The 13,148-nt window shown below is 41.9% G+C and overlaps 1 protein-coding gene across 3 annotated transcripts in view; it reads right to left on the bottom strand.

The window, feature by feature from the left end:
- Positions 1–13,148, bottom strand: part of wdr45 (WD repeat domain 45) — a 73,765-nt gene that overhangs the window by 40,070 nt on the left and 20,547 nt on the right. Inside the window, exons 1-3 of one of the 3 annotated variants that reach the window (XM_084104899.1) lie at positions 3,128–3,854; positions 2,744–3,041; positions 146–922 (exon numbers count right to left, since the gene is read on the bottom strand). The gene's annotated coding sequence lies outside the window, so the exon portion shown is untranslated. Of the gene's footprint in view, positions 1–145; positions 923–2,743; positions 3,855–13,148 lie in introns of those variants that run through there. The other 2 variants (XM_084104900.1, XM_084104901.1) reach the window with 2 other exon arrangements.

The following is a 13,148-nucleotide window of genomic DNA, read 5'->3' on the forward strand; positions in this document are numbered from 1 at the left end:
CCCCTTAAAATAACAGTCTACCTGACAGTGCTTATAATGACACACTTCTTATATCAGCTGCTTAGCAACCTACTTCAAAATTAAAAATAATATCTCAGACAAAATCACATTGCACAATTATATCATATCACACATCCCCACTTACCATTTTTATCAGCATCTTAAAACACAGCGTGCAGAGAATTGAGCTCTTTTCTCAGGTGCTTCTGATGAGGCCGACATGTTCCAGGTCTCCAAAGAAACCCACTGATTGACCGTCGGATGTCCATGAGTGATTGAGCTCAATCAGTTATCTTGTTTTCTCTGTAGACCATCATCTCCACTACCTTCGGAGAGAAGAGAACTTGAGAGTCCATTAACAGACATGACATGAATTCTGAAGACTTGAGAACCTGATTGCCTGTACTCAGATACAAGTGATACCTGGTGTTACAAACACCACCTTGTCCATCTTCTACTCAAACATCTGATTGCCATTTTGCTGCGAGCAAGATGACTGGTCAAGAACCTTCATGTTTGTGAGATATGCAAAGAGGAAAAGTTGAAGCAAAGCATGTATTGCAGCAAAACTCTCAGTGAAAAAAATAAATCCAATATGCAGATGAACCAGAAGAAATATTGATTAAACGTACTTAAAGATTTTCAACCCACTTGGTATTGTTACAATGTTGGTAGTTTATGTAAATGAACAATGTTTACTCCATTTCCATGTTACCTGGGCCAAGAAATTTGAGTACATTTGTCCGTTTATTTGTCCGTCATCCAGCAGACTTTTGACGGCTCCAGGGGGAGCTTTCGTAAAAACTACAGACACTTCCGCATTTTAGTATCCCATTCCCCGCCCATGGGCGCACGTCCTGATTTTGCATAGTTAGACGCGTTCCTGGGTCCATCATATTTTGCTGATCCTAAAACAATATTCCTTTTTCAATCCAAGCATCAGATTGTTACAGAATTAAATGGAGGGGAAAAAGCAAAAAATAAACAAGCATAATAAATTTGCACATACAAATGAACATATAATTACAGTAATATATGCATATACATATAACCAACTAAATAAACCAGAAAAAAAAGCTCTGTTTTATCCAGAGCTTGTCTCTTTAAAATAATCTAAAAACAGGCTCCATGATTTTAAGAAAAGATCGGGTTTCATTCTAACTCCAAATTGAATCTTTTCAAGTTTGAGGGCAAAAAGTAGGTCAAAACCCCACTGACAGTAGGTTGGAGGAGATGGCAGCTTCCAGTTAATTAGTATAAGCCTTCTAGCCAACAGTGTGCAAAGTGCAATATTATCCAACTCTAAAACTGCAAGTTTATCATTTTCTGGAAGAACCCCAACCTAAAGCAACATTCCTGTCTGAAAATGTAGTACTAACCAGGGCTTGACAGTGACACCCGCCAACCCGCCAAATGCGTGTGTATTTCAGCAGTGGCGTGTAACACACTCACTGGTTGAATTGTATAAAATATAAACATTTTTCAGTTGTAGTCTTTTAAAAAGTTATCTTAAATAATAAACTAAGTGCAATGTATTGCTGTCAAAAATATATATATTTTTTGATATATATCGATACTGAAATATCTGAAACGCTTCCAATATTCATTTTCTACAGAATATACATAATACCAGCTGCGCTTTCTCACTCTCTCATCTCCCATTTTTCGCTGCTTATTCTGCTTAAACAGTCAAATACACACAAAATAATGACAAAAAGTGCCAGTCTTGGTGAGTATTCATGTAAACACAGTAAGTTGTGTTTTAAGTGAACGTAAACAGTTGAGAAAGAAAATGCATGTTACAGTATAATGGATCCGTGCGTCAGGTCTTAAAGTGACAGCAGCCGAATATACCTGTTGCCAAATTGTGAGATAATATTAAAAATATCTCTATGGCAGTTTTTCCCCATGGCATCGATGTCAAAATTGTGGCCAGTGAAAATGCTGAGTGGCTAGAAACTTTGGAAATCCACTAGACACAGTGGCTGGTGAGCAAAAAAGTTATCCCTACCCCTAAACTTAACCCTACCCCATAAGTTATTCCTAAAATAACTTATTTTTTTTTTGCAGCCTTTAGCCACTGTCTATGTGCTGGATCCTTCACTGGAAACTGAAAGTACGGTAACTCTCTCTTTGAATTCTTCTGATTTCTAGTCAAGTAGCACCGATTTCAATTTCCGCGTCTTTCTACTGTATATGCAGCCAAGTTATATTGAAATCCCATTTTGTTAGTGGTGAAGTACCCCCTTTATTTGAAAAATAATTGTAAAAATATTTAATTCAAAATAAATGTTAAATGTTTTTTTTAAATCATTACAAATATTACCAAAAATGTATTATGTATATTAATCCTTTTTTGAGCAGTGTTGTTATTGTTAACAAAACTATTAAATAAAAAAAATATAATTTGGGGCATTATCGTTTTCAGTAAATAAAATAAAGCTGAAATTAAATAAAATATTACAAAAAAAACTAAAATTACTATAACTGATAACTCATTTCACTCATCTGCATCTCTCCCATAGCAGGGCATCTCGCTATTCAAATATTGTACATGTACAATACTATCTGTCTTCCCCACGTCAATTGGTTAGTACATGATGTTCCTGCACGTTTAGTCCTCAAAAAGAGGCTGACTTTGTCTCTTGGGATGGTTGGAGGGTTTTCAAGATTGATGACAGACCCTGTAAAGGATCCGTGTACTTATCTCAGTCCCACAAATATTCCCATGATGGCTAATTACCTGCCGTAAGCTGCAATGTGGCACACCGGTCCAACCAGCGGGAACCAGTCCAGAAGTGTGTGGTGGCAGTGGGAGGGGAACGGCCTGCCCATGTGGCACACGCCGCCTGTGTTCTCGTTTTCTGCTGTGGAACCACAAAGGTTTTCAGATCTCAGCATTCACAGTACAGCCCTTCATGCCTCAAAGATCTGCCTTCAAACAATGAAGCGCCTCACAGGACCCGAGTGGAAATCGAAGAGGAGTTTATTATCCAGGTTCTCATTCTCTGAAGCGCTCGTCCTGATTTGTATGTGCTTTGCTAGTGGGAAGGATATAACGGAGCTAATTGTCAAACTTAAAGGGTTAGTTCACCCAAAAATGTAAATTCTGTCAGTAATTACTCACCCTTGTGTTGTTCCAACCCCGTAAGACTTTCGTTCATCTTCGGAACACAAATTAAGATATTTTTGAGAGCTCTCTCACTCCTCCATAGGCTTCTCTCCGACTAGTCTCTCCCTATGAAGGATCCCTTTACCACTCTACAGATAAAGCGTTGTCTGGAAAATTTGTTTCGCATACCTACCTCGAAGTGACAAAATAAAATAAAATTCTGTATCAAAATTTATAAGAAAAGACCAGTACTTTGTTTAGGCTTGGTTTGTAGGGAATTACAAACCTGCGCACATATATTCAAACGCACATAACTATAGAACCAATTCTTAATGCGCATGTGAACGCCATCAGCGTTTCTCACAGGTTCGCGTTTAAAGTCTGTGTAGAGAGAATGGTGTCGTCTTAGCGGCCCCTAATTTAATAACAAATGATCGTTGCGACGGAAGCGAATCAATCAAAACTAACTTTAGCCGGAAAATAACTTTATTAAAGAACCGCTATAAAGCCAAAACAATCTCTGTTACCTTAAATTATACGTTTATCTCTGTAAAGATGCTTTGAAACAATCTACATTGTTAAAAGCGCTATATAAATGAAGATGACTTGACTTGACTTCTACAGTATGTTATTGAAACTTGCCGGCCCAGAAAGTTAGTAAAGACAATGTTTAAAATAGTCCAAGTGACTACAGTGGCTCAACCTTAAGTTTATCAAGCGACGAGAATACTTTTTGTGTCTCTGAGTGAGGTACCGTAGTGTAACAGCGCAGCGCTTCAGGGTTGTACGTCAGAACGTAGGCTCACTATTGGCCAGCATCACACACATGACCAGCGTCGGCCAATAGTGAGCCTGCGTTCTGACGTACAATATAACACAATTTGAAATTTCACAAATTGAAACATAAACCAATTAATGAAACAAAACAAATGTAAACAGTATCATATAATATATATATAACATATAATTTGGCGCATCTGGATGATATGCAAAACGGGGTATACCGTCCCATAATGTCCTCACTTTTCTTTTTACGCACACACAGTACATACTTACCTAAAGCAACAAACACATGTAATGTAAAGTAATTATACTATCTCCCTTAAGAAGGGTGTACTCAATCTTAAAACACACTTTAATTACAAAGGAAAATGGAATTGGGACAGAGAATTCAACGATTTCTCTGGGGATTATTAAATCTAATTCATGCTACAGGCTCTATACTGTACCCTGCACAACTTTGCATGAGACTTTATCTGGAACATTTCGTTCTCCTAAATTAGCTGACACATCTAGAAATAAAATAGTCCTAAAGTGGAAGTTGGCATCATAAGGTCTTAAAAATCAGTCAACTAGCATTTTAGCTGCACAGAACCAAAGGAATCATTTACAATTCAATCTTAACAGCAAAATAAAGGAATTGCAGAGCTATATAAATATAAGATAAATATTTCCATAAGAGACGCTCAAACGATTGAACATTCAGTCCTTTTGAATGAAAGCTGTGAGGAGGAAAATAAAGCAGATATTCTAGCAGCCCAATTTAATTTGTTGGTGTGTTCGATATTTTATGAGGCGCAGTGTTCACCGCTCCCCTACGTCAATACAGCGTGAGTTCAGCATCATTCGGCCAGTAAACTGCTGTTTCATGCATTGGCAATTCAATAATGCATATCTAAACCAGCACGATGGAGCACAGCCAAGACAAGTACAAAACTACATCAAAGGAAGAGAACAAGAAAATATTGTCCTTCCCTTTCCGTTATGGTACTGTTTGTGAACCAGCAAGTCAGGCAAGTCAGTGACGGTAATTGTTTATTTAATTATAGACACAGATATATCCAAATGCAGGAAACTGGCATGATGGCAGCAGAGGGAGAACGATGCTCTCTGGCTCAGATGGTGTAGCTGAGGTTAAATGACACATGCTAACAGACAAACCTCGCACAGAATCACAAATGACCAGCAGAAATCAAACAGCATGGACATTTCGGGACTGTATTGTAATTATGAATAATATTATATAAAAAATATAAAATAGCAATATAAATAAATAAAAAGTGAAATAAATATTTTACAACAATTTAAATATGTAAGTCATCGTATAACTAACATGTATTATTATTATTTTTAATATTTTATTTAGCTGTTAAATTACATATTTATATTTAATACATATTTATATTTTCAATTAGCCTGGAAATCCAGACCTAAATCTGAAAGATTAATGGATTAATGAAAAGCATCCAGCTCGAGGGGCGGCACCAAGCATGCATTTGAAAATCTCACTGCACACAATTGGATAACACTATGACCAATCACAACAATAAACCCCATACGCTTAGCTAGCGGTAGATTAGACTCTTGCCGTATCCGGTCGGCAAAACAGCAAAGGAACGATTCGAGCGCCGTCTTCTGTTCCTCTTTTAGATAAAAAGCCAAGTCTAACTTGTTCATTGTAGCGGCCAAAGCTGTTTCAAACAACTGGTGTTCATCCATAGCCATCTTGCAATGTTTACTAATGACTTCGACGTCACAGCGCTGTCGTCATGTTTAGCTTGCCTCTTGCCCGCCTATATCAGATAACCCGATGTGATTGGTGCAGCTCAGATACAAGGACATATTTAATGAGCATCATTACTTGACACCAGAGTAACTCGCTGAGCAAATTCAACTTGTGCAACTCTGGATTACTATATTGAAAATACAAATATGTATTAAATATAATAAATATTTAATTAAACCTAAATTAAATATTATTATTAATAATAATAATAATAATAATAATAATAATAATAATAATAGAAGTTAGTCATACTATGAACTACATATTTCAATTAATTTAGTATTACTAACATGTATTATTTTTAATATTTTATTTAGGGGTTTAATTAAATATTATCTAAAATATATTTATAGTCCATATAGTCCATCTGGAAATTATTATTATTATTATTAATAAAATAATAATACAACATCATAAAAATAAAATAATAGTACGATTTTGAAATAATTAATGTAATATGATTTTATTTATGTATTATTATTATTATTATTATATTTAACCCCTCCTTGAACTGCCACCTTAACGTGGTGGAGGGGTTTGAGTACCCGAATGACCCTAGGAGCTATGTTGTCCGGGGCTATATGCCCCTGGTAGGGTCTCCCAAGGCAAACAGGTCCTAGGTGACGGGTCAGACTAAGAGCGGTTCAAAAGCCCTTTATGAGAAAAATTATATCGAGGACCGTGACGTCGCCCGGTATGGCGCAGCCGGGGCCCCACCCTGGAGCCAGGCCTGGGGTTGGGGCTCGTATGCGAGCGCCTGGTGGCCGGGCCTCCCCCCACGGGGTCCGGCCGGGCTCAGCCCGAAGGAGCGATGTGGGGCCGCCTTCCCGTGGGCTCACCACCTGCAGGAGGGACCGTAAGGGGCCGGTAATGAGAGGATCGGGCGGCAGTCGAAGGCAGGGACCTCGGCAACCTGATCCCTGGACACGGAAGCTAGCTCTAGGGACGTGGAACGTCACCTCGCTGGCGGGGAAGGAGCCTGAGATTGTGCGTGAGGTTGAGAGGTTCCGACTAGAGATAGTTGGGATCACCTCTATGCACGGCTTGGGCTCTGGAACCACACTCCTCGAGAGAGGATGGACTCTTCACTACTCTGGAGTTGCCCATGGTGAGAGGCGGCGGGCTGGTGTGGGTTTGCTTATAGCCCCCCAGCTCAGCCGCCATGTGTTGGAGTTCACCCCGGTGAACGAGAGGGTCGTTTCCCTGCGCCTACGGGTCGGGGATAGGTTTCTCACTGTCGTGTGTGCCTACGGGCCAAACGGCAGTGCAGAGTACCCGGCCTTCTTGGGGTCTCTGGGAGGGGTGCTGGAAAGTGCTCCAACTGGGGACTCCGTCGTTCTACTGGGGGACTTCAATGCCCACGAGGGCAACGACAGCGACACCTGGAGGGGCGTGATTGGGAGGAACGGCCCCCCTGATCTGAACCCGAGTGGTGTTCAGTTATTGGACTTCTGTGCTAGTTACAGTTTGTCCATAACGAACACCATGTTCAAGCATAAGGGTGTCCATCAGTGCACGTGGCACCAGGACACCCTAGGCCGTAGGTCGATGATCGACTTTGTGGTCGTTTCATCTGACCTGCGGCCGTATGTCTTGGACACTCGGGTAAAGAGAGGGGCAACTGTCAACTGTCAACTGATCACCACCTGGTGGTGAGTTGGATCTGATGGCGGGGGAGGAAACTGGACAGACTCGGCAGACCCAAGCGTACTGTGAGGGTCTGCTGGGAACGTTTGGCCGAGTCTCCTGTCAGAGAGATCTTCAACTCCCACCTCCGGCGGAGCTTCGACCAGATCCCGAGGGAGGCTGGAGATATTGAGTCCGAGTGGACCATGTTCTCCACCTCCATTGTCGAAGCGGCCGCTCGGAGCTGTGGCCGTAAGGTCTCTGGTGCCTGTCGAGGCGGCAATCCCCGAACCCGGTGGTGGACACCGGAAGTAAGGGATGCCGTCAAGCTGAAGAAGGAGTCCTATCAGGCCTGGTTGGCTTGCGGGACTCCTGAGGCAGCTGACAGGTACCGGCAGGCCAAGCGAACTGCAGCCCGGGTGGTTGTGGAGGCAAAAACTCGGGCCTGGGAGGAGTTCGGTGAGGCCATGGAGAAGGACTATCGGCTGGCCTCGAAGAGATTCTGGCAAACCGTCCGGCGCCTCAGGAGAGGGAAGCAGTGCCCTACCAACGCTGTTTACAGTAGAGGTGGGGAGCTGTTGACCTCAACTGGGGATGTCGTTGGACGGTGGAAGGAATACTTCGAGGATCTCCTCAATCCCGCCGTCACGTCTTCCATTGAGGAAGTAGAGGCTGAGGGCTCAGAGGTGGACTCGTCCATCACCCGGGCTGAAGTCACCGAGGTAGTCAAGAAACTCCTCGGTGGCAAGGCACCGGGGGTGGATGAGATCCGCCCTGAGTACCTTAAGTCTCTGGATGTTGTGGGGCTGTCTTGGCTGACACGTCTTTGCAGCATCGCGTGGCGGTCGGGGACAGTGCCTCTGGGATGGCAGACCGGGGTGGTGGTCCCTCTTTTTAAGAAGGGGGACCGGAGGGTGTGTTCCAACTACAGGGGGATCACACTTCTCAGCCTCCCTGGGAAAGTCTATGCCAGGGTACTGGAGAGGAGAATACGGCCGATAGTAGAACCTCGGATTCAGGAGGAACAGTGTGGTTTTCGTCCGGGCCGTGGAACACTGGACCAGCTCTATACCCTCTACAGGGTGCTGGAGGGTTCATGGGAGTTTGCCCAACCAGTCCACATGTGCTTTGTGGATTTGGAGAAGGCATTCGACTGTGTCCCTCGCGGCGGCTTGTGGAGAGTGCTCCGGGAGTATGGGGTCCGGGGTCCTTTGCTAAGGGCTGTCCGGTCCCTGTACGACCGGAGCAGGAGCTTGGTTCGCATTGCCGGCAGTAAGTCAGACTTCTTCCCGGTGCATGTTGGACTCCGGCAGGGCTGCCCTTTGTCGCCGGTTCTGTTCATAATTTTTATGGACAGAATTTCTAGGCGCAGCCAGGGGCCGGAGGGTGTCAGGTTTGGTGACAACACGATTTCATCTCTGCTCTTTGCGGATGATGTTGTCGTGTTGGCCTCATCAAATCAGGACCTTCAGCATGCACTGGGACGGTTTGCAGCCGAGTGTGAAGCGGCTGGGATGAGAATCAGCACCTCCAAATCCGAGGCCATGGTCCTCAGTCGGAAAAGGGTGGCTTGCTCACTTCAGGTTGGTAAGGAGTTCCTGCCTCAAGTGGAGGAGTTTAAGTATCTTGGGGTTTTGTTCACGAGTGAGGGAAGGATGGAACAGGAGATTGACAGACGGATCGGTGCAGCTTCTGCAGTAATGCGGTCGATGTACCGGTCTGTCGTGGTGAAGAAAGAGCTGAGCCGCAAGGCGAAGCTCTCGATTTACCGGTCAATCTACGTTCCTACTCTCACCTATGGTCATGAGCTTTGGGTCATGACCGAAAGGACAAGATCCCGGATACAGGCGGCCGAAATGACCGTTCCCTCTCCCGGCTGACCTGGGAACGCCTCGGTGTCCCCCCGGAAGAGCTGGAGGAAGTGTCCAGGGAGAGGGAAGTCTGGGCATCTCTGCTTAGACTGCTGCCCCCGCGACCCGGTCCCGGATAAGCGGAGGAAGATGGATGGATGGATGGATATTATATTTAAATGCTTATATTCATTTAAAACATATTTATAATTACCCTCTGAGAATTATTATCATCATTATTATTAGCATAGTAATAATCATAGTAATAATCATAGTAATAATCTTAAGAACAAATAAAATATATTTAATGTTTACTATACACATCTTAATAATAGAAATAATAATATAGGCACAAATAAATGATCTATTATTATCTACCACAGACATGCTAATATAACGGATTTGAGTTATATAGTTTCCAGTTGTAAACCGCAGGGATAAAAGTTAGTTGGGAAGAAAGTTTCTTGCAATTCCCCAGCTTCTATGTACAACAAAATAAAAGTTTTGCTTAACCCGTTTTTCCACAGTGCATTAGCACATTATGCAACCTCATCTTGTTTTTATTTATTAAGCCTGGGGATGTTTGATGGATTTGTTTTTAAAGAGAATGGCGTCTTCCCGGGGTGCTCTTAGACTACATTAATTAACAGAATATTACATTTAGGTGGTTTAGTTGCTCCAGAGATGTCTGAGATGATATCAGTGTTTAACATTGGGCATTAAACAACCAACGCCTCACAACAATAGCGCAGTGATTTTTGATTAGCGTCTATATACTAGCAGCTGCTGCTGGGAACACGAGTGTGTGAGAGTGTGTGAGACGAGCTCTGTTCTGAGCGAGCTACAGTATATACAGCAAAAGGTGCGCTAGGATAACTAAAGCAGAATCACATATATCCTCAGAGCAGAAGTTATTCGCATAATTTGACCAGAGGAGAAGTTGCTCTTCGACAGAGCCTGGTTTCTCCCAAGGTTTATTTTTTTCTCCATTTCTGTCACCTGGTGGTGTTTGGCTTCCTTGCCACTGTCACCTCGGGCTTGCTAAAAAGCCAATTAATATTCAGCAATATTATCGATTTAATGCAATGACACTATCAGATGAAAACAAAATTTTAACTGAATTGATCTGAATAATGACACTAACTTTGCAACATGATACTGTTATTGAACTGAACATCGTTATCGTCTGTATAGAAATGCTTGTATCTTAATTGAACTTGTTTCATAATTTATGAATTTGCTAACATATTAACATTATTTTTCCATTTATTAATGTAAAGCTGCTTTGAAACAATCTGTATTGTATAAAGTCCTATACAAATAAATGTGTGTATTTCAGTGATCTCAGTGGGGAAAAAAATATATTAGTGGAGATAAATATTGTTAGAAATATACTTGAAAAATTAAAATTCTGTCAATAATTACTCACCCTCATGTTGTTACAAACCCGCAAGACTTTCGTTCATCTAAAAAGTAGTAGAAAAAGTAAATAATTACAACCACAGACAGCTAAACGAAGTGCAACTGATATACTGACATTTAAAGCCACTATTTTGTAATGTCTATTCAATGCTCTCAGTTATTGCAATGTCTTTGAATTATCATCAATTGAGAGCTTTAAAGTCACTATGAAATCAAAACGGACAATTCTTCTTTTTTTATTGAATATTGCAGTATTTATTATAAATGATTTATCCTTACAGATCTTTTTGTTAATCATGTGCTCTTGTAATCTTTATTCAAAATAACTTCCTCTCCCTCTTGCAGCTCTGCTCTTCTCTGATGACGTGTTTACTGGCGTGAGGGCGGGGCAACCTGTCACTCACATGAGATCCACCAATAGCAAACCACAACCATCCAATCAATTTCCCACTGACAAAATCAAGCCCAGCTCTACATTATTTCATTTTCGACAAGTAATTTCACTCGGATATATGTCACAATAGGGAAAAGACTAGTGCAAATTCTGTTTCATGCCAACAACATGTTTGTGTGTGCATCAGACACTTAAAGGAACACAATGACTTTTTGGGACTTTAGCTTATTCACCGTATCCCCTAGAGTTAGATAAGTCCATACACACCCTTCTCATCTCTGTACGTGCCGTAACTCTGTCTGACGCACCCACCGCTAACCTAGCTTAGCACAAAGACTGGAGGTAAACGGCTCCAGCTAGCATTCTGCTCCCAATAAGTGACAAAATAACGCCAACATTTTCCTATTTACATGTTGTGTACTGTATACATACTGTATACATGTGTCACTGTATACATACTGGGAACTATATTCTCAGAAGGCGAAGCACTGCTACTTGGCCGGAGTGATTTGCTCGCAGCGCCTGAGAAGCCCCGTGTGAGGAGCAGAGAGTTCGCTCAGAGTTGGAGTAAATCACTAAATCACTCAGTGCTTCGCCTTCTGAGAATATAGTTCCCAGTATGTATACGGTTAGACGATGGCTGTGTCTCATGTGACCTTGTTATTTGTACACGCTGTGACTATACAAATCACAACACGTAAATAGGAAAATGTTGGCGTTATTTTGTCACTTGTTGGGAGCAGTATGCTAGCTGGAGCCATTTACCTCCAGTCTTTGTGCTAAGCTAGGCTAGTGGTGGGTGCGTCAGACAGAGTTACGGCACGCACGGAGATGAGAAGGGTATGTATGGACTTATCTAACTCTGGGGGATACGGTGAATAAGCTAAAGTCCCAAAAAGTCAGCGTGTTCCTTTAAGAGCGCAGGCACAGGTTCTCAGCGGGGTCGTGTCGGTTCAGTCTGTGTGTCAGGTCTCTGTCTCTCTCTGATGGACAAGAGTCCATCACTAATAGCTCCTCTTCATGTGCGCACTGAAGCGCTCCATCGCCTGACCTGCTAAAGACAGGCATGCATTATGAAGCATGAACAACCAGATCAGGTCACAGCCCGCTGCTCAGAGGCGCAGTCATAATGTAGATGTGAGATATTTCCCAAAGCTTTCTGCGACACAGGCTGCATTAAAAGAGCACATCTTCATCACGATTCTGCCATAGAATTATAAACAGGAGACGATTCAATTGCAGTATTGTGGATAAACATACTGGACAATGGTGGAGCGATTTGTCATGTAGCCTACAAGTGGTGAATGTTCGCTTGCTTTGGATAAGTGCGCTCCCTTCAAATTCAAAAACATTTCAAAGCACACAATAGACAAAAAAAAAAAAAAAACACAAATAGTGAAGTGGTAATTTCGCCGGTCCTCGGCTTACTGAAGAGTTTTAGTCATGAAAAAACAGTGTTATCAGTAAATTAAACTGGGTTATGATTTCGCCCACGCGCACTAAATACATAGGTGCAAATGTGATGTTTTTCCGCATCTTCACTCTCACAGACTGACAAAAAAAAACCACGTAATTTCCATGTTAGGCACTTGAACGCTGCTGGCAAAGTTATTTTCCTACTCGCAATTTATTAATAATGAACACAAATAGCAAACTTTAAATAGGATTTCTTTTTGACTTATTCAAATGGAGTCATCCTGACAGCTTTTGGTGTGTGTGTGTGTGTGTGTGTGTGTGCAGAATGGCTCTTTGGAATGGAATAATTCTTTGCTCAATTAGCCAATCCTCGGAGCAACAACACGTCCAGGCCCTTCGTTTGTCAGACAATCTGCCCGTTCCTCACACGTACAGCTCAAGCAGCGAGTCCCAACACACAACGCTCATTTAAACACCTGAATCCACGGCAATAACTCTCGCACACTTCACTCATTAACTAGAGCTGTGCTGTCAAATCGATTAATCACATCAAACATATACATATATATTAGTGCTGTCAAATCGATTAATCACATCAAACATATATAGACTTGTACACACACGCACAGACACACACATATACATACATATATATACATATATATATATATATATAGACTTGTACACACACGCAGACACACACATATACATACATATATATATATATATATATATATATATATATATATATATATATATATA

This window comes from Abramis brama, assembly GCF_963993115.1.
Source record: "Abramis brama genome assembly, chromosome: 25".
In the NCBI taxonomy this organism is placed as follows: Eukaryota; Metazoa; Chordata; class Actinopteri; order Cypriniformes; family Leuciscidae; genus Abramis; species Abramis brama.